The following is a 22172-nucleotide window of genomic DNA, read 5'->3' on the forward strand; positions in this document are numbered from 1 at the left end:
AACCGAACGTTGATCACGAATGGAATTATCGGGATTTGGGTTATTTTTTATGGAAACTTTTTTCATGCGGTCCTTATCCACCGCATAAAAAAGTTTTTTATGCGGTGGATATCGCGAAAAAAAAAATTCAACCAAGATGGGAAATTATTTCGAATGTCCGTTGAGTGTCGAATGCGTGATAATATTACACTTTATTATAAAATGAAGTTGGAAAGTGTTTTCTAAGGGTAAAAAGAAGAGTAAAATGTGAATTTATATCTTTCTCGGTCTGAGCCGTGTATTTCTTAAACTATGCGAAAAACTTTAATGTGTGCTTATTTGAATGGGTCTTCTGTTGCTCTTATATTAGGCTGTCAAAAAAGTCCTGCGGTATTTTTTTTGAATTTTCATTTGTTCATAAAATTAGTTACAATCATCTGTTTTAAGTCAAATATGTGCCGTTTTGTTCGATGACTTGTTCCCAACGAGATGCCAACTTCATAATACCCCTGTTATAGAAGCTCGCTTCCTTATTGGCAAAAAACTCGGATAGCCAATTTTCACAGGCCTCTTTTGTGGCTAGCTTCTGACTACCTAGCTCGTTCGCCATGGACAAAAACAGGTGGTAGTCACTTGGTGCAAGGTCCGGACTATACGGCGGATGCAAAAGAACCTCCCATCCGAGCTCCCGGAGCTTCTGGCGCGTCACCAAAAAAGTGTGTGGCCTATTTGAAAAAAAAACAGCTTGAAGATATTTATCAATCTAGAAAAGCCGTAAGAGCACATTTAAATATGAATTAGAGTAGTACTGAATCTCTCAATCCCAAAAAAAAATTTACAAAATTTAAATGTTTTGTTTAGTACTAAAATTTTTGATGAAATATTTTTTTGATAATTTTTCTTGATACACCGCAGTAAGATGCACATTCAGTATTTTTTTCAAATTTTTATCTCGGATCTTTTGAGGATGGCGTGAAATAATCGAAAAAGTACGTTTTTCACTATAGATCCTACGTCAAACCACATAGGGATTCAAATAAACCACCAAAATTTCTTAATTAATATCCTTTACAATATTTGCCATACAGCTAGTGATTTGGTTTGAGGTCACTTTTTACTCCCTTACCTAACCACTCTTTGGAAATATAAAAAACAATTTTTTTGATACCGCGCAACACTGAAAAAAATCTGAAAAAAATCACACATATCTAGAAAAGCCGTAGAAACACATTAAAATATGAATTAGAGTAGTACAGAATCTCTAAATCCCAAAAAAAAAATTTTTTCCAAATTTCAATATTTATTTTAGTACTAAAATTTTTGATGAAATTTTTTTTTGATAATTATTTTTGATACACCGTAGTAAGATGCACATTCAGTATTTTTTTCAAATTTTTATCTCGGATCTATTGAGGATGGCGTGAAATAATCTAAAAAGTACGTTTTTCACTATAGATCCTACGTCAAACCACATAGGGGTTCAAATAAACCACCAAAATTTCTTAATTAATATCCTTTACAATATTTGCCATACAGCTAGTGATTTGGTTTGGGGTCACTTTTTACTCCCTTACCCGGCCAGGCCCTTTCTACAATTTCGCAGTTTGCTAGTTTAATTCTTTTTTCAAAAATTCAGAATTCTTTCTCACAATAATATCGATCTACGGGCAGAGACAAATACACCGACATTCATATGTCACTACCATTCCGAACCTGAAGACGGAAAAGAGAAATATTGCAACATTAGCACCGCCCGTTGGCAGCTTATTGCAAATATAGAATAATAAATGTAAATAAATTTAAAAATATTAAAATTTAATGAAAAATACACGCAGCATTCACTCTATAAGCTATATCTTTCCTCAAATTCCAGCTGAACATCACTATAAAAGAAAACTATTATGAGATACATTTTCCCAATAGAAAATCTATATAGAAAAAAACATATTAGGCTGTCAAAAAAGTCCTGCGGTATTTCCGCGAGGTGTCGTTGTAAGCGCGTAGTTCTAGTTGTATTCATTGTATCGAGTCATACTATAGCTTGTTGGAAAGGTATTTTTGCGCGCTATAATATAGACAGTGACAGTGACAGTGTTTTGTTTGGTTAAGTCGTTCGTGAGTTATAGTGTCGCAAATATGGAGCAAAATAAAGAGAAAATCCGACATATTTTACAGTACTAATATGACAAAGGCAAAAATGCATCACAAGCTGCCAATAAAATTTGTGCAGTTTATGGACCCGATACAGTTTCCATTTCCACCGCACAACGATGGTTTCAACGTTTTCGTTCTGGTGTAGAGGTCGTCGAAGATGCGCCACGCTCCGGAAGGCCTGTCGTCGAAAATTGCGACAAAATCGCTGAATTAGCCGAGAAAGACCGGCATAGTAGCAGCCGTAGCATCGGCCAAGAGCTGGGGATAAGTCATCAAACCGTTATTAACCATTTGAAGAAGCTTAGATTCACAAGGAAGCTCGATGTATGGGTGCCACACACGTTGACGCAAAAAAACATCTTTGACCGTATCGACGCATGTGAATCGCTGCTGAATCGCAACAAAATCGACCCGTTTCTGAAGCGGATGGTGACTGGCGATGAAAAGTGGGTCACTTACGACAACGTGAAGCGCAAACGGTCGTGGTCGAAGCCCGCTGAAGCGGCTCAGATAGTGGCCAAGCCCTCATTAACGGCCAGGAAGGTTCTGCTGTGTGTTTGGTGGGATTGTCAAGGAATAATCTATTATGAGCTGCTTCCCTATAGCCAAACGCTCAATTCGGACCTGTACTGCCAACAACTGGACCGCTTGAAGGTAGCACTCATGAAGAAGAGGCCATCTTTGATAAACAGAGGCCGCATTGTCTTCCATCAGGACAACGCCAGGCCACACACTTCTTTGGTGACGCGCCAGAAGCTCCGGGAGCTCGGATGGGAGGTCCTTTGCATCCGCCGTATAGTCCGGACCTTGCACCAAGTGACTACCACCTGTTTTTGTCCATGGCGACCGAGCTAGATAGTCAGAAGTTAGCCACAAAAGAGGCCTGTGAAAATTGGCAATCCGAGTTTTTTGCCAATAAGGAAGCGAGCTTCTATAACAGGGGTATTATGAAGTTGCCATCTCGTTGGGAACAAGTCATCGAACAAAACGGTGCATATTTGACTTAAAACAGATGATTGTAACTAATTTTAAGAACAAATGAAAATTCAAAAAAAAAACCGCAGGACTTTTTTGACAGCCTAATATGTAGGAAATGTATTACTTTATAACATAGAATGCATATTCGGTACGAAAAAGTTGAGTTATATACATAATATTCTCATTCCATCTGAAAATCCCAAGAAGCTAAATGACTTCAACTCGAATTCAATGCGTAAAAAATTCAAATGCAAATTAATTTTCGTTTTATTCTAAAATTATATTCAAATGTAAAATTTGTTAATCCTACGTCAAACAACCCGGTCGTGTCTTAGACTATCCTCTAGATTTTTTTTGCATTGCTCTAAAAATTCATAAATAATTAACAAATATCGAGAAACACGTGAGAAGGCAGTCAAATAAAAAATAGAGTTGTACTAGGTCTCAAATCCCTCCATTTTTCATAACTTCGAAATACCAAAAAAAACATACATTTTTTTTCACCGAGGGAAATTTACGAAAAATCATAATATGACAAAAACACGTAATGAGTCTCGAAATTAAAAAAAAAAAACAAAAAAAAAGATTTCGAAACGCAGCGCTCAACATCTGAAAAAATATAAATATCATAAAATACATGCGAACTGATTTTAATAACAATGAGAGCATTTCTGAGTTTAGAAATTTAGAAATGTACATTCCGAAATATTCGAAATATATTCGAAATATTTTAAAGTGCAATGCTCTAAAAGTCCTAAAAAATCACACGTATCGAAAAATATGACGATCACATATCAATAGAAATTTTGATATCTTGCATTTAAATTTATTGACAAACATACTGAACATACTATAGTAAATATGTCAACTTCCTTTACAGCTAAATGAAACAATTTACCGTCGATGGGGGTTAAAATGGGTCAAAAAGGTAGTTTTCGATCTTTTTGTAGAATAACTATCGTAAATTAGAGTAAAAAACAATTCTGATTACGTAGAAATGTCCTCTAATGATAAACACTCGTAAGTGTTCAAGGAATTGTTTAATAATATTAATTTTTCACTGAACTACGATTAAATGAAATTTCTCAATAATTTCAAGATAATTTAACAACATGTAAGTGTCTTGAATGATTATTTGAGTTTCGAAAATAGTGTCAATCCACCTAGAAGTGCGATGGAAATGTTTATATACAGTCATTCCATGTCAAACCGATATAGTAGGGGAGAGGGAGACAAGTTGGCGACGTTAAGCTTTGGCGAGCCCTGGATCTTGGTATTTTTTTTTTCAATGTTGATGCTGATTCATATAGCCTGAAGTGTTTTCTATCATATTATCTATTGGATGGGCAAAAAAACTAAAAAAAACTTGTCCAATGCTTTGCGCAAAAAGCGTCGCCATCTTGCCTCCGTGTGGAGGCCAGATGGCGAATGCCTGGAGGCAAGTTGGCGAATATGGTTTGGTCACCTAAAAATCAACAAAATGTAATAACAATTATTTATTTATCCTTCCTGGTTGGAACTAGGATTGGGCGATTTTTTCAAAAAGATCGATCTTGTCGAATCGATTTTCCTAACGGCGTGGGGATCGATCCACTGATTAAATCGGTACCAAAGAATCGATCCTAGGCGAATCAATTTTTGCTGAATCGATCTTTGAAAAAAAAAATGTTTATCTGCTTATTCTATATGAATGTCGTTTTTTCTTCAAACAGGGAATACAAATTTCATATTTCTATTCAAACATCAAAATCATTTTGTTTTGGTCCTCAGCATAAAGGACATAATGCATTCATCTTGTCCTGTCAGGCAGTCGTTTTATTAAATAAATTAATTGAAAAAAGCATTATTAGATTCAACAACCCAAAACGATACCGCCCAAAACTCAGGTTAGACTGATCCCATAAAAGCCAATCGTATCATAGATCTGTCATCTTGATTTTGACGCCAGTTCTTGAAAAACAACATTTGGCCTGTAATTGATGTCAACATCAAGTTCAGTGATCCTATGTGTACCAGTTGCGCATAGGATCACTGAACTTGATGCATGAGATCAATGAACCCCTCAATAGCTGCCGCTAGTTCTGTCTCTGTTGTACAGAAATAAATCGTAGAAGAAGCGATCCAAATGTTGACATTATGTTTCAAAAAATGTTAGTTGGCCTTTGGTGAGATAAGAAATCGATGTATACTGAAAAACAAATCTACAAAAAGATCGAAAAGATCGAAGGCAAAATAATCGATTTTCTCGATTTTCTCGAGTACAAACGATCGATCCAAAAAAACGGAAATCGGAATGGAAAAGATCGATCTTCTTAGAATCGATCCGAGATCGCCCAATCCTAGTTGGAACAGTGGAAATGCCATTTTCATCAACACTGTAAATGTCACACACAGGAAAACGATACTGAGCTCGTATATCTACCAAAGTTCGAAGAAATAAGTCACAATTTTCTTTATTGAACGGCATTAATCGAGCCGCTGAGGAATTTTCTGGCTTTCTCAAAGATAGAATGTGAATGTGGCTTTGAAGCGGTCTTTATTGGACGACCTATCCTGAAATTGATACAGATTTAATATTTCTTGCATAAAGAACATGGAAACACAAATGTTGAATTGAAAATCTAACCTCCATGTCTGGATATTTTCGTCGATAGCGTCTCAAAGTTGGTTCTGGCCCACCGACTGTTTTGAAGCACCCAGAACAGACAAATCTTCTTCTATAGCTTTCATAACATTCTCCAAACTGGTGTACGACCAATATTGGTCTCTTGGACTTTTCTCATAAAGTGGATAATGAAATTTGAAAAAACGGAGAAGAAATAACAAAATCACGATTTTTCTTATTTTTATTTTTCACTTTTTTGTGATAACGTTTTCGGTAGAGTTACCGAGTACAAAGTTTGGCATTGTTATGATGCATCTTCAGTAAAAAGTAAGTGGCGCTACCTTCATTACAACGGGTCAAATTACCGATTCGTCATCTTGTCTCCCTCGCCAGCTTGCCTCCCTCTCCCCTAGGTCTCAGATTTTCGTGGAAAGCGGTAGTTCTGTTCTTTATCGCAAAACATTGAACCCGTAATACTTATCATTACGATGATCGTTTCCATTTTAGGGTTGCCCAAAAATAATTTTTTCCCCATTTTTCCAAAATCACTTTTTTTTAAATTCATGACTTTTGAGCTATTGTACCGATTCGGATGATCTACATATCAAATTGAATAGGTGACCGTTTCAATCTTAGCGTGGTTCGAAAGATCATTTTTTTCTCATTTTTTCCAAAAATATTTTTTTTAAAACTCATAACTTTTGAACTACTGCACCGATTGAGATGATCGACATATCAAATTAAAACCAATTAGCTAGTCCCTATTCGAAAAATATTATACTTGCAGAAATTTTGGAGTTTGGTCTTGTAATTGATTGTATTTTTTTTTTATAGTTTACATTGTCTCGGGACCAAGGGCGCTATATTTTTTTATATTTTTTTCTTGAAGGCTAATGTTTTTTTAGATAGCATATCCAAAATTCAGAGATGCATTATTTTGAGTTATTGAGTTATGATTTTTCAAAATTAACCGATGGTCCGAAAAATCATTATTCCCTTTTTTTTTCAAAAATGACTTTTTTTAAATTCATAACTTTTAAACTACCGGGCTTCAGATGATCGCTATATCAATTTTGAGCCACATGAAACACCACACATGCATAAAAAATGGATTCTAGTCGCATAGATGCTGTCCAGTCGCATAGGAAAATTGAACGAAAGCTGAAAACATGTTAATATTGCAAAACCACACGAAAACGAAAAAAAAATCACCTCTCTGGAATCCGGATATTTAATGTAAAAAAACCTCAGCTTTCAAAAAAAATATATATAAAAAATATGGTGACCTTAGTTCCGAAACTATGTAAGTTATGAAAAACAATTACAATCAATAATTGCGAAAACAAAATCAGTTTTTTTTTTGCAAATGTAATATTTTCAAACAAAACTAGCTCATTGGCTTTAATTTGATATACCGATCATCTAAATCGGTCCAGTCCAGTTTTTTTAAAGTTATGGATTATTGAAAAAGGTCATTTTTGGAAAAAAGGGGGAAAAGTTGATTTTTAGGACCACCATAAAATGAATATGGCCACCCTGATGAAAAAAACGGGTTTAATATTTTACGATGAGGAATAAAACTACAAATCTTCATGAAAATCTGACAATCACTATATCGGTTTGGCATGGAATTCAATTTTGTGCTTGACCCATTCTCTAAATAAATCAAATAAGAGATTATTTCGAAAATATTGAAATTCGAAAGGGAAAAAAATGATGTTGAAAATCAGTAATTATTCATCTGGTAAGACTTTAAAGAATAATTCTATCCAACATTTACAATTTTAGCAGTTCTGTAAAATGCTGGGCATGAGATTTCTTCTGAGGTGTTATTTACACATCAAACTTTGATGAATTATTAAATAATAACTATTTGTACTACAGTTAAGTATTATGCATTGGAAGTTGTGGAAATATGTTTCCAATTAAACGGCCTTCAAAAATATTCGCAATATGTCAAGATGTTACTAATAGTAACTTTCTCCATTTTTGACCCAATTTCACCCCCATCGGCGGTATTTTTCATTACATTATATATGCTCACTAGCGGCATGTATCATCATCACTAAATCATTTTTAAGAAAATATGCTTGAAATTGGACTCACACATTAAAACAGATATCAATACTAATTTGCTGGAAGGAAATGGAAATATTGTCTAGATCGAAACACAGATTTCATTAAGGGATCCCTGCTAAAGAAAGAAAAATGTATAGTTTGTAACACAGTTTTCATTCGTTGTCTCCATTTCCGAAAAGCCGTTCATGCATCATTTTAATTTCGCCGACCGATGCCCGGAAAATCTGTGCTGCCGCTTGACCACGTAGATGCAAAATACGCATAAATCCGTTCGAAAGCACGATCCCCCGGAACGATGCCAATCTCACCTACTCAACCTCGGTAACAAAAGCGAACATCGTCACGAGCGCGTGGGCTACAAGAACAATAAGAAAGCAGGAAAAAATGGTATAAAATATTTATGCAAATCCATTCCCCCGGACTGTATGTGTGTGTGTGTTGACAGGCTCATTTTGTCCTGACGTCGTCTTTTGCAGCCTTCTTGTGGTTTATTTTTGTCCGCCCGTTTGTCCGTTTAGAGACAAACCTCCCGATTCCCCTCGGTCAGCGTTCCGAAGGAATGGACTCACGCCCCCACTGGCACACAATTTTCCTGATTCGTTTCGGAGAATCCCTAAACAAACAAGCTTAATTTGAATTTAAAGTGCATGCACTTAATTTGCCTTTTTCTTGCTTTCGATTACCAACGTTGGGTGGTGACTGGGGTGGAATAAATGATGTCCAACCTGCTGATGGATAAATCCATGTTGAGTCCACTTCACTACGGTAAATACGGCCAGTGGTGATTCCAAGTTGTGGGTCTTGATCAGACATAGTTATTTTTTCGAACCTTCGAAAATGTTGATAATATCATATCAAGAAACGAATTACATGCGATTTTTAATGAATATACTTGAAGATACTTCCCCGACAAGATTTCTCCTATTTTAGCGGCTGAGCGACAAATTGAAATCCATTATGGATATAAACAACGTTTATCGGTGATTCATTTTAGCACGAGGCACATAGAGAGGGATGGGCGTCGATTTCCCATCCAAGCTCAGTCTCCACAGTATTATTCACTAGATTGCTGTTATTTTCTCTATCCTTGTAGTATTACAAATACTGTCTGGTGCGTAGGAGGTTTGATTAGTATTGGGAAATCGACCAAAAGATGTCGCACAGAGCTCCAATTTATTGCTCAAGGCCATATTCAATTGCACTTCTTTTAAAATTTGATCAACTTTCAATCGTATTTCATTCAGCCACCCACCTTCTCGAAACAGGAGAAGCACGCGCCACCCATTCCATCTCCTCACCATCAACCCTTCCAATGCGGCGTCTCGGTGGTAAAACAATGTTTAGTTCAAATCAGCGTTTTATTCTCGCATCAAATATTCAAATTTAATAATTCCTAATGCATAATTCAGATTTGATAAGGCAGCGGGACTTTCGCAGCCACTGAACTGAGTGGGGGACGCGAAGATGGAAGGCAACGAGACAACGACAGCCAGCCAACAGCGAGAAAGTTTTCCTCCGAAAACTTTAGCGACGACTTTAGCGGAGAACGTGAGGCGGGGCTCGAAAGGGCTAAGCGGAATACATTTTCATCTACAACTGTTCGCTGCTCGCTGCTCTGGGGGGCAGTTTTGCTGCTCGGTAGTTTGAAACGACAAGGAAATTATTTTAGCAAATATAATCAAGCACCAGCAGCCCGGAATAAATAGAGTTTTGCGCGAATGCTAGTTTTGACTTTCGTTTTTTTTACGTTCTCTGTTTTGCTGCTATTGTGGGGTATATTTGTTTATATTTTCGTCGGTCGAGCTAGGGACTGGTTCCTCAATGGCACTATGTTTCATGATTTAGTTCGTATTCTAATGAACTAAATGAAATAGTTTTGACTACGTTTGTTTTGTTCCGATGTTGATTTAATTGGCACGGAATTCCGTTCGAGATTGAATCACACACAGTTTTTGGTATTCAATACGATGTTCGTTAAGATACACTGATGGTGGTCAATCAACAGCATGGTATAAGTAGCTGAAAACCTATTGATTATATGATTAGAAAAAATCAGAGACATTTTGTTTTTTAACATACGAGTATGTCGAATAGTATTTATTAATTATCTAAGAGAAACATATTTTTGAGTTATAAATTAGTAAGGCTTTCTCTGTATATGTATTGTTTTGTCGGGAAAAATCGTGCTGATTTCTAGGAGCATCATCATCATCATCTAGGGATACCATCTGGTCAGAGTTGAATATCAGGACACCTGTCATAGCAACGTTTATGATCGATGGATCGTGATTCTTTGTGATAAAAATTAATAAAAACACGTGAAATTTTTTCAATTAACATATTTCTTGGGGGATCCATCCGGTGAAAATACTCCGGAGATGATGGCTTCTGTTTTTTTACGAGCACAGGAGATTTTTTGGCGGTTTCAGAGTCATCAAACATCAAGTGCAATAATACAGAAGTACAAGCCACAGGTGTTCAACGCAAGAGCTCCTTCTGCAACCCAAATTTTTCTGAGCTGTTGTATTTCTGCGCCACAGAGTTCAGCATGGATTTGGAGGTGGATGCCAATCGAATATTCTAGCAATGTTTCGGTGTTTGGATATGCTTTTCCTAATCAGATCTATCTGTAATGATTCATTGTTGATTTCAAACTTCTGTTTCAACAAAATGGCTAAATCTAAATACCGATTCGAGTCACCGACACTTATGAATCAAATTTGCACCGTTGGTCTCATAATCCTAAGGTTTTTTTTTTTGTGAAAAAGGGATGCTTCTGGCACAGTTCATCGGTAAAATGACACTTTCGTTTAGACATTTGAAAAAAAAACAACTTGGAATATCGAGAAAAAACATCACCGTGTCCAGTGAAACAACATTTCTAAATGAAAATAGTTGAAAGATCTCGTGGGAGATCCAACTGCTACTCTTTATATGCTCACAAAACTTTGGTCTTCAATAAAAAAGATTTACTCAAAAACATAATGCACTGAAAATAATTCTGCAACAAATTCTGATTTTCTCATGAAAATCAGGATAAAGGCTAGATTGTGAAAAATAAATCAGGACGCTCCAGATAGATCCCAAAATCCGGACATGTGCTGCTAAATCAGGACAAAAGGTCACCCTATCATCATCGAAAGCATCATTTTCATAAGTTCCACAACTTTTTGTCATCTCTCACGAAGTTCGAAAATTCCTCCCATCCCGGACTCATTTGGCTTTTCGTCAAAAAACTGGTCAACATGCTTTTTGTGCTGTCCAGCTCTTTCACTTAACCCTTTCACTACGAACGTTGCCTTTAGACGACATCAGGGTGATACTGCACATCGATTACACCAGCGCGATATGCACACTTTTTGGGCGCAGTGCTCCGTTCAGCAGTATCACTCCGACGGAGCGCACTGCCGAAGCGAAAGTGTTAACACGTGAGTGCCACGGTTTTATAGCGACTCTATGGAAACTTTTAAACGTATTAGGGCCATCGTTTCTTATCGTAGTGGAAGGTATTGTTGCTCGAAAGAAAATGCTTATAAGCTTGTATGCCTATATTAGTTACCTTTATATGTGAGGGGCTTAGAATGAAAGGGGTGTAAGCGATTTGATCGATTCCTCTACATCGACTCTCTCTTTTGGTCATAGCTTAGCCTCAAATACATTCCCAGCTGTATTTGACAATGTGGAAGATAGGTCAAAACCTCACCTATCAGATTCTATAGCAAACTTAAATTGGAACGTTTTTGCAATTGAGTTATTAACTAAAGAAAAAGTTGATGAAGAGAAATCGATCAAGTCACATACACCCCTTGCATTCTAAGCCCCTCATGTTATACCGTCAGTCACCGGAGACTGTCGTGGCAGTCAACGTGTTAAGGGGACTTTTCGGGGACGTGAACATGTAATAATCTGAAGATGCAATATCGGCATAGTCTAGCGGATGAGATAGCATATTACTGCCAAACTTCAAATACAATCGTCGAGTTGTCAGAAAGAAATGAGGTTTGACGTTGTACTGATGTAAAACGACTATCATATCGACTAATTATGAACGTTTCTCTTGGACCGCTTCACGGTGGGACGACTTCATACAATGGCTGGTGAAGCAAAAAAGTGTCGTAAAATGTGAGAAAATATTGTATTTATATAATAACGGGATGCTAAACACGCATCTGGATTCGGTTTTTTATTTGGGTCCGTCCATGAATCACGTGATTTATTTTTTGTGGAATTTTATTAAATAATTAATTAGTTTTTTCTTACATACTACTTTATATATGTTTTTTTAATCTTTGACCACAAGCAACCCTTCCTATTAAGAAAAGATCACGTAATTTATGGAGGACCCCTTCAATCTGCGTAGGGTAATAGGAACAGTGAAGGTAATATGGACAGGTGGTTGACTTGTGATTATGAATTTATGAATTTATGAATTTCCGATTTCTGTTAATGAGAACACCTTCTACATGTTATTCTATGATATTTAAGCCACCCTATGGCAATGAATACTGATCAAAAGTGGGAATGGAAAACAAAAACCGAAAATCATACATGATTCCGCGTGAGGATGTAATTTTAGCTGCTTTGTTATTAAGCATTTTGAGTGGTTCAATATCAATTCAATTCGCTGATGGTTATCTTTCGGGTTGTGAGTTAACAGAGAAGCGATATTAAGTATGTACGGAAAAGTAAATTCATTTTTGAATGGAAAAATTTAAATTATTAAAATAATTGTACTGGCGGGGTAAAACGGACAGTTGTCAGTGTTGGTGAGATGAACTGTGAAAAGTAGGTTTAATCTATTCCTAAGGAATGCCCTGCGTCTATAAATGGAAATCAAATCGCCAAATGTGGACTGTTTAGAAGCTGACTGGAACCAAAAGCAAAATAGTCGAAGGTCTGCCCGTTTATACTGCTGAAAAGCACGATATTACTTCTAGGTGGATTAATTCGATTTTATCATCATTTAACGGACATTCGTGATGAGTTCAGACCATTGTTGAATAAAATTATTCCTTTCGTGATCGATAAACCTCTACGCTTCATATATTACAAACCTGTTCATATTACCCCCACTATATGTCCATATTACCCGCATCGAAAAAAATGTAGTACTTTTCAGTGTGTTTTAATTTTATTAAAAAACACTGTAAAATATTTGGCCAATTAGGTAGAAAAACAGTATATTGATTAGTAAGAAACTGCATCAAAGTTTTGAAAAACATGAGTTTCCAAAGATATATTTGAAGTTCTTCTTAACATGTTCGTTTTACCCCCACCTCCCCTACGTTTGTAGCTTTGTAGCTTTGTTTTCACACATTAATACAAATTTGACCCACTTCCTGTTGAACGATTGATCTGAAATTTGGAACATAGATTTATCTTTGCAGTCATTATAAAACTGCATATTCCATGATCTTGACAATTCAAGATGGCGGCCGCTACAAAATGGAGGATTCTATATTTTCACAAAACCTCATCAATATGGGTGAAAGGGCTTGACAAGTAGAATACAGCAGTTTATGAAAAATGTAGATCCAAAATGGCCGCCACCACAAAATGGCGTCATATATACATATATATTTTTTTAAAACTCCATCAATATGGGTAGCAAACAAAAGGGCAAGGATAGCAGAACACAGTTATTTATGAAAAATCCAAATTCAAAATGGCTGCCACCACAAAATGGCGCAATATATATGTTTTTTCAAAAACTTATCAATATGGGTATCAAATTAAATAGATTGACTAGCAGCATACAGTTATTATTGAAGAATGCAAATCTAAAATTGCCGCCACCACATGGTGTGGCCATGGTGTCATATATCTATATATATATATATATATATATATATATATACATTTTGTGGCCATTTTGTGGCTGGTGAATATATATATATATATATATATTTTTTTTTTTTTTTTTTCAAGACCTCATCACAACAAAATTATTTATAAAAAATCAAAATCCAAGATGGCCGCATTCTCAAAATAACCAATTACTTTTTAGAATGGTTTCATTCATGTTCATCTGTTTTTATGTATATTTGAATGCCTGTGTAGGTACCATGCATTTTTACAATCCTCAAATTAAAAAAAACTTGAATGGTTTTTTTATAGAAAAATATGCTAATGGTACAAATAATGTACTCAAAACTACAAAATAAAATAACTACAATGGCACGTTGCACGTTGGATTTACCTTATCCGCATTTAATGGTTTCATCATATGCTCCGCGATTTTATTTTAGTCTCATCAATGTCCTTGATTAATGAAGGAAGGGGTGTTACAACTGCCAACTGCTACTTACCTAATTATTTTCTAGCTTTCAGTACATTATCTGTATTATTATTATGTTTAATCACAAAGAAACCGTTTAACCTAAAAAGTTTTTTTTTTACTTATTTTTTCAGCCACAATCATCAAACCTTGAAGCAAATAAGTGTGATGCAAAACAATTATTTAGCTTAAGAATACATCATTTCCCTGTCAGCCCTGCTTATAACTCCTGATCCTTAGACTCAAATAGTGATATAACTTAGTATAGATCAGGGGTGGCCAAACTTTTGGGCATTAGGGGCGACTCATTGTCCAAATGTTAGGCTGCGGGCTACCGACGTTGATCAAAAAGTCATTAGAAAATTAATATAGTACTAGACAATAAAATAAAATTTCAACCGTCATGTGCTCGAAAATCATAACTCGTATACACTGGAATCTTTTTTTATGCGATTGATGCGTGCGCGCAAAAAAAAACAAGTAAATAAATCGCGCAATTTCGAGAGAATCGCGTAATTTCACGGAAAAAAATTGCCTAAAAAAGAATCCAGTGTCCTCGCACACAGTGTAACAACAAACTGTTCGTGTCTCTGTAATTTTGCTATTGTGTATTTTTAGGCGTTGTTTGTATTTGTTAGAAGTAAAAAAGAGATAAATAAATGAAAAAAAAACTCCAGAAAATATTTTTTTTTCAGTTTTTCAATAGTTATTCAATTCAGCTTCCTCAAAACAAAACTATTGATTCTCGGTCCTTGACCATATACGCTGGAGTATAGAAGGGTTAATTGAAGCTAAAACATAGGTCACACTAACAAATATTAAAATTATCCTATAAATTGCAGAAGATGTACCGGGTGACGGTACATGACATGTGACGATGCCCGTGTTTCCAGAACTGGACATGCCACACACTTATCATAGTTTTAAAATTGAAATAACAACAGTTTAACTCGCGTTCGCAGTCTTCAAAGGCCAAATTTTCTCCAAAAAGTTTAGTTTTCAAAACCTTGTGCCGGATGTTTCCAGCATTTTCAGTTGGTCATTTAACAATTCCTGGAAAAACATTGTTGCAATTGTTCCTAGTGACAATTTTTGGCATGAACACACGTTATGGTTGAACAACTGGACCATTAAATAACTAACAATTTGAAAGAAAAAATTAATGAAGAAAAATCCACTCTTAGAGCTAACATGTTTTATTGAGGTTAGTATAAGGTGACACTATACTAGACCAGCTGGCGGGCGCCTAGGAATACCTGCGCGGGCGACCGGTAGACCGCGGACCACCGTTTGGTCATCCCTGGTATAGATAATCTCAATCAAAAATGCATGATGATACCGATGTTGAAAAGGATGAAGATGAAGAAAAAAATTAATGTGTGCATAAAATAAACTTTGTTTGAGCGTGATATAATCAGAACGTTACTGTAGTACCAAGGGTACAGATCAACTTAACGTTTTGCTGTGTCGATACAGTAATCCTTTTTTTCTGGTTCTATCTGCTCGAAGCATGGAATTACTATAAGAATATTTCGAAGTCGTTTGATCAATTCTAAATCCGCGTCAGTTAGTTCGGAACATGTTTCGGGATTCGCGAAAAACCGGTACCATTGCTGTTGCCAGAACCTCCAGGCTTTGGTTTGTCAATGATGAGACTCATTCTAGATTTGAAGCTTTCCTAAATATGAATATTCCATTGATTGATATTGTTGGGCTGAAATATCGATTTGTTGTTACCTGATTTATTTTCGTGGCTTCATATTGTGTTTCGAACTCAGATTTTCGCCAGCGCTTGAATCCCAGCCGATATAAAATATGAATCATGCTTTCAAAGTAACATATCCCACCATGAAGCGAAGATATTCCGCAATTCAAATAATCTTCATTCATGATCAATGTCCGCTTCTTTTCAATGTTGTCAAACTCCGATATTGTAGCTTTACAAGCATATCAGCGTTGCGCGGAAGTAGTATTTGTTACGGTATTTGTGTTTGTGAGGAATAATGCTAATGAAACAATGACTTTACTGCCTTTCATCATTATCTTGAATGAATTCAACTCATTGATTTCATTTTCAATACGGCTATTGAATAACTTCATCAGTTTCAGCACAAAATTGTAAATAAATTGGTCAACACCAGCTTGATGGACATGGTCGATCAACGTCCCATGCAGTGTCTTCCATGTCCCAAGAATCTACAAGCCGTAGCGGTTTGTTGCTTCAAACTGGCTCTACATTAAAAAGTACGCTACAGAAGACGATTCTGATGCTTTCATTTGAAAGATGAGAAAATTTAGAACAAGATATAGTAGTGGAACTAACTAAATAACATTTTGGAAGTGAAACACTTAAAAGTTAGTAATTTTTAATGTGTTACTATTAATTTTATCCTAAAAATTTATATTAGCCTAGATTGTTTCTATCAATTAAAATGAAGTTCTTTAACCGATCCACAATTTGTTTTTTGACGCACAACTTCTATCTTTCTTAATTTGGCTGCAATATCGAGATAAACAATTCCTGGTGAAAATTCAAGCAAAATCTTCAAAAATCACGATTTTGTAATAGCCACATAAACTTGAAAGTTGAAAGGTTACATTTCTTCATGAAATAATCCATATTTGAAATCCCGACCTGTATTGTATTCTATAAGTCAAATCATTTAATTTGATACTAATATTGAGGGGATTGCAAAAAATACATAGTCGACCATTTTGTGGCGGCGACCTTTTCGAATTTTTGTTGCCATTCAGCCATTTTTTTTGCGGCGGCCAAATTGAATTTTTCAAGAATATGCAGATTTAATGACAGTAGAATTAAATGTATGTTACAAATTTCATATCAATCATTCAACAGGAACAGGGTCAATTTTCTATTTACGTGGGACAACCCAACAAACATTCAAACATACATAGAAACAGGTCAAGCTGAATGAAACCATTCAAAAAGTAATTAGTTGTTTGGGGAATGCGGCCATCTTGAAATTGGAATTTTCATTATCTGCTAGGTTCTACTATTCCAGAACTTTCTTTTGATACATTTTTGGGCATTTTTCATAAATAACTGTGTTCAATGAGTCAAGCCTTTTCATTTGATACCCATATTGAGGGGGTTCTGAGAAAATTGGTAAGCCGCCATTTTGAAGTGGCCGCTATCTTAGATTTCCATTTTTCATAAATAACTGTATTCTACTAGTCAAGCCCTTTATTTTGATACCAATATTAGCTATTCAATATAGGATTATTAGACGAATTATTCAAAATTTCCGAAAATCAAAAACAAAATACTCCGGATAATCGAGTCTAAAATTCCGGATAATCGAATCCCGGATAATCCAGTCTCCGGATAATCGAGTCCGATCTGTATTGCGCCCAAATTTGGGGTTTGAGCACTTGAATATTACAGCTATAATATTAATATATTACGAAACAGCTGACGTCTATTTTTTTGCCTGATGGCTAGTGATTCCCCACTGTGCTCTGCAATATTTTTTTTAGTGTGAAATATAACTTTTACAATGAGCATAAATTTGTTTGATCGATACTATACGAGATATCGATCGCTACAGCCATCTATCGAGAAAATAATGGATTTATTTTTCTCCACCTAATATAATTAATTTCTGTAAAAAGGAGGAAGAATCATGGGGCACATAATAAAACAAGAGTAGTGCAGCAACCAAAAAACCAGACGGGTTTTGTATACCCAAAATTATCAATAGGCTCAAGCCTAAATAAATAGATAGGTCTGGTTAATCTTAAATAAACAAAAAAAACATCTTTATCGCACGCTCCTTATTGAGGATCGTGTGAGTCAGATAAGGCCGGTCGATGCCGGGCCTAAATAAATACATTTCTCCTGCACGATCCTGTTTGAGGATCGTGTGATTTATAGCGTCTAGTTTTAAGATAAGAAATTTTGGTTTATGTTTTGGTGTTACGATAGCGGGGAGCTTATCGTAAGATTAGGTTTCATTAAGAGGAATGAGAAAAATAAAAGGGAGTCGATCGTGAGCCACGAGGGAGAACGGTTGTCTCCTGAAAACAAGAAGTGGTGTTTTCTTGTGTTTTAGAGTGAAAGAAAGTGCCATGGCCGCCGGTCCGCTACATTGTGGTGACAGCGGAAAAAAGTGCTTATAAGTACAGGGCCAATTTCTGACTGGTGAATTGCAGTGTGTGGAGTGCAAGAAAAAGAATTGGGTCTCGCTGCGCGTGCCAGAAATTGCTCCGTTCAAAAGAAGACTAGGGTTTTCTCCAGCCAGCAATCAATTAATCAATCGGCATATGGTTATAGTTTTGTGTTACTTCATTGATAAACCCTAGAGTGTAGAGAGAATAAATTCCGTCATCATCCCGTGGTGAAGAATACAGTGGCAGGTCGGCACCTACTGTTAGCTAAAGTTTGATAAAGTTCCGGTGAATTGCGAATTTCGAAAAAAAAGTGACCAAATTTCATCACTAACTGTTGTACTACCAAGCCCGGAAAAACACTTGCCAAGTTTTCCAAGTGTGTGTAGTGTTGTGCACATTTTTTTTGTACGCCTAAAGTTGCAAGAAAAAGAAGAAGATGCGGATTAAGGAAGTTTTGGTGATTACAGTTGGGTAAGTAAACAAAAACGTTAAAACTATTCTATTTTACGATTCGACTAAAATAATCTTTTGGATTTTTTTTTAAATCCGTTTAAGTCGAATTCGATCATTCTATGCACGAGCTATAACCCTCACCTTGTCACAAAACAAACGTCAGAATAATTCACCCCTATTCGTGTAAAGCAATTTACTTTCTATCGAATTGGAAAAAGCGAAAGCAGTTTTTTTTAATTGTTAAAATTTAAATGAAAATAACTTGATGTATAGTGAACCTGTTCACGAATCAATACGGTGCTCCTAATCGCATAGTGTCTCAAGCAACTAAATCTTTGTTGGTTAAAAGTGAAAAGTGTTGATCTTTTCGGATACATATTGCTGCCATTAATTACACATTTATAGCATCTATGGCAAAAGTACTGTTTAAAAAAATAAATAAATAAATAAATAAATAATAATAATTTCGATCAGTACGACGCCCATGCCCAAATTTAATATGACCGGAAGAGTTAAAACTGAATGAAGTTAAAACAATATATATATATTTTCTGGAGTTTATATCAATTATATCTTTTTTTCCCAATAACGTCTAAAAATACACAATAGCAATATAACAGATATATTTAAAAAAAATAGTCCTCACATACTCCTAACGTTTTCTTTTAAATTTCCTTGCATCTCTTTATCCATAATATAATCGTCTTCTATTTGAGAAGAAGATTGTTTGGATCTGTCAAATTAACTAATTATATTTATTTATTGAAATTGATATTATGATATGAAAAATAAATGAAGAAAGGTATTGTTGTATTAGGGATAGTGAATGCAGCAATTGTTTCAAAAGATAAAGTCGGGAAAATTCAATGTGCGAGACCTGAAAATATACGAATTACTGTGATGTTCATATATAAATAAAAAAGACATTAAATATTATAATGATACAAAACTATGAACTATGAACTTTGAGAATATTAACTATACCTTTGTTATCGTGTTTCCATGTATCAAAAGAAAATGTATTTTTCATCAAATTATCTCAATTTTACCCGTTGAATTAAAATTAAAATTATGAAGATTTTTTGTAAACTGATGCTATTAATAAAAACCAAAATCAAGTGTATTCATAATTATCAAAAAAATAGATCTCTATTTTAAACATGGTTTAATTAGTCATGCGTTTTGATAATTTAATATCTACTGTTTCATAATGCGTTGGTTCAAACTTGCATTGATGTCTGAATATATATTTGAAAGCGAAGAAATATGATATTGCTGTATTGTGCAGTTGTGATTGAGAATTTACGTACATGAAGATAAGAATTGTTATAAAAGGGATTTCTGGAATTTTTTTTTCTCCTTCCGAAAATGAAATTCAAAATACAATAGAAAAAAAATGTATGTTTTATTTACGATATGCATTTAACAATTTTCCATTTGAGAAGAAGTTGCTGAAGAAGAAGCATAAAAAGTTTGGCTCTATTGAATTAACATGGTTAAAAATCGTCCATAATATATCCATGAAGGCTTATCATTGGTACTCATAGTAATTTTGAATCGTTGGGTTTTGTTTCAATATAAAAAATGGATTTCAAAGTTTCATACGAGCGATTCATTCAAAATGTGAAGTACCAGTTAATAAGAATCGAGAAGAACATTGAGAAGGAAGTTTCCGAGTGGGAAATTAAACTTGCCCCATCAGATCGAGTTAGCGTCAAAGCGAACGTGCTCGATAGCAAGGGTACAACATTTAAGGATCACGAATGTAAACTGGAATCTAAAATCGTCGAATTTGAACAAAGAGTTGTAAAGCTTGAAAAGGAGAAGGAAGCTGAATCATTTTCAAGAGCTAAAACTATTCGAACATAGATTGAATAAAACTCTAGAACGAAAAATTCGTAATAAGACTGATTTAAAGGCACAAGTTTCTAATAATTTACAAGAGATTGGTCGATTGGAGAAACAGCTCAAAAATGAGAAAAATTTCCACTCAGCTATCGAGAAGGAGAAAAAATCGCTGGAGAGAAAAATCGAAGAGCTACAGAGACAAACCACCGAGTCGAATAAAGCAAATCCCCAAAACTTAAAGCCTCTTAAAGCCAAAAAGATGATGAAGAAGAAGAAAGCAAACCAGGAAAATATTTATAAGTGTAAATCCAGGCTGAAAGAGAGTAAAACGAAACTAAAATATGCAGACCGTGAAAATTCCCAATTGGCTGAAAAAAACTTTTTGTTGGTAGAAAGCAACCGGAAAACATCTGAAGAGATAAAAAAAACTGCGAACATCGTTTCAGGTAGTCGAGGATGCCCTCAAGCAAGAGAAAAAGAAAACCCAGGAAGTAATCACGCTACTGGAAAAATGGAAGGAAAAATTTCACGAACTGGAAGAAAAAATTCAAACGACAGTGCAAAACCAGGCTGCATATGAATTTCCAATGGTAACGGCGATACAATGTATCCCGGAATTCCATGGCAAATCAGAAGAGTTGCAGCCTTTTTTTGATGCAGATTGATTATTTTTCAAATGCCTTTCCTGAAAATGCTGACCAACAACCACTACTAAATGTAGTATATACAAAACTAAAAGGCGAGGCTCTCATGCGTCTTCATGATATACAAGGCGACACATGGGTCAATGTGAAACAAAATTTAAAAAATGGTTTTCAATTACAAAAATGTATTGGAGCAATTATCAAGGAGATTGAAACACTAAAACAAAGCAGTCACGAATCTTATAACGAATACAAAATTCGCGCTAAAGAATTATATAGGTTCGTAAGCGCTCTGCCGGAACACGGAAATGAGTCGTATGCGAACACTGTTTTGAGGAAGCATTTTTTAGCGGGTCTCAGAAGTAGAGCTTTAGCCTTGACAGGAAAATCACAACGGGATAAAATATTCCCTAAATTACTTGACTGGCTTCAGAAAGAAATCGATGAGGAGGAAGAACTACGCGAGATCCACAACAGACTGCAGTCAACAAGGATGAGAACATCGCAACAACAACAGAGTAATTACAATAGAAGCACACAAGCCAACAACTACAACTACAATCGTAATAACAAAAACAACAGAAGAGGAAATAATAACGATTATAGAGAACAACGCAACAATTATGGAGGAAATAACAATAACTACAGAGGGAATAAGAGCAATTATCGAAGAAATAATATCAATTTTGGCAAAAAATTACAACAATTATCAAGGAACTCGAAATAATAACAACAATTCCAATCCCAACGAAAACTATAGGGAAAATAATAGAAACGGGGGTTATTACAAAAATAACAACAATAATTATAGGCGACATAATTATAACCAGAATAGCTAAGCAATCTCTGTTAGGGTAGCCATGGTTAACAGATACAAAAGAAAAAAAGATTATTTAGGGGGAAAATAAATCGGTGAAATAATTAAAGAGGATAATGAAATCACAGAAGAGATAGAATAATAGGAAGAAAAAGGGAATAATAGGAAGAAGAAGGGTTTTTTTTTAAAGAAGAAAAAAATTACAGA

Source organism: Toxorhynchites rutilus, chromosome 2 (genome assembly GCF_029784135.1).
Source record: "Toxorhynchites rutilus septentrionalis strain SRP chromosome 2, ASM2978413v1, whole genome shotgun sequence".
Taxonomy (NCBI): domain Eukaryota; kingdom Metazoa; phylum Arthropoda; class Insecta; order Diptera; family Culicidae; genus Toxorhynchites; species Toxorhynchites rutilus.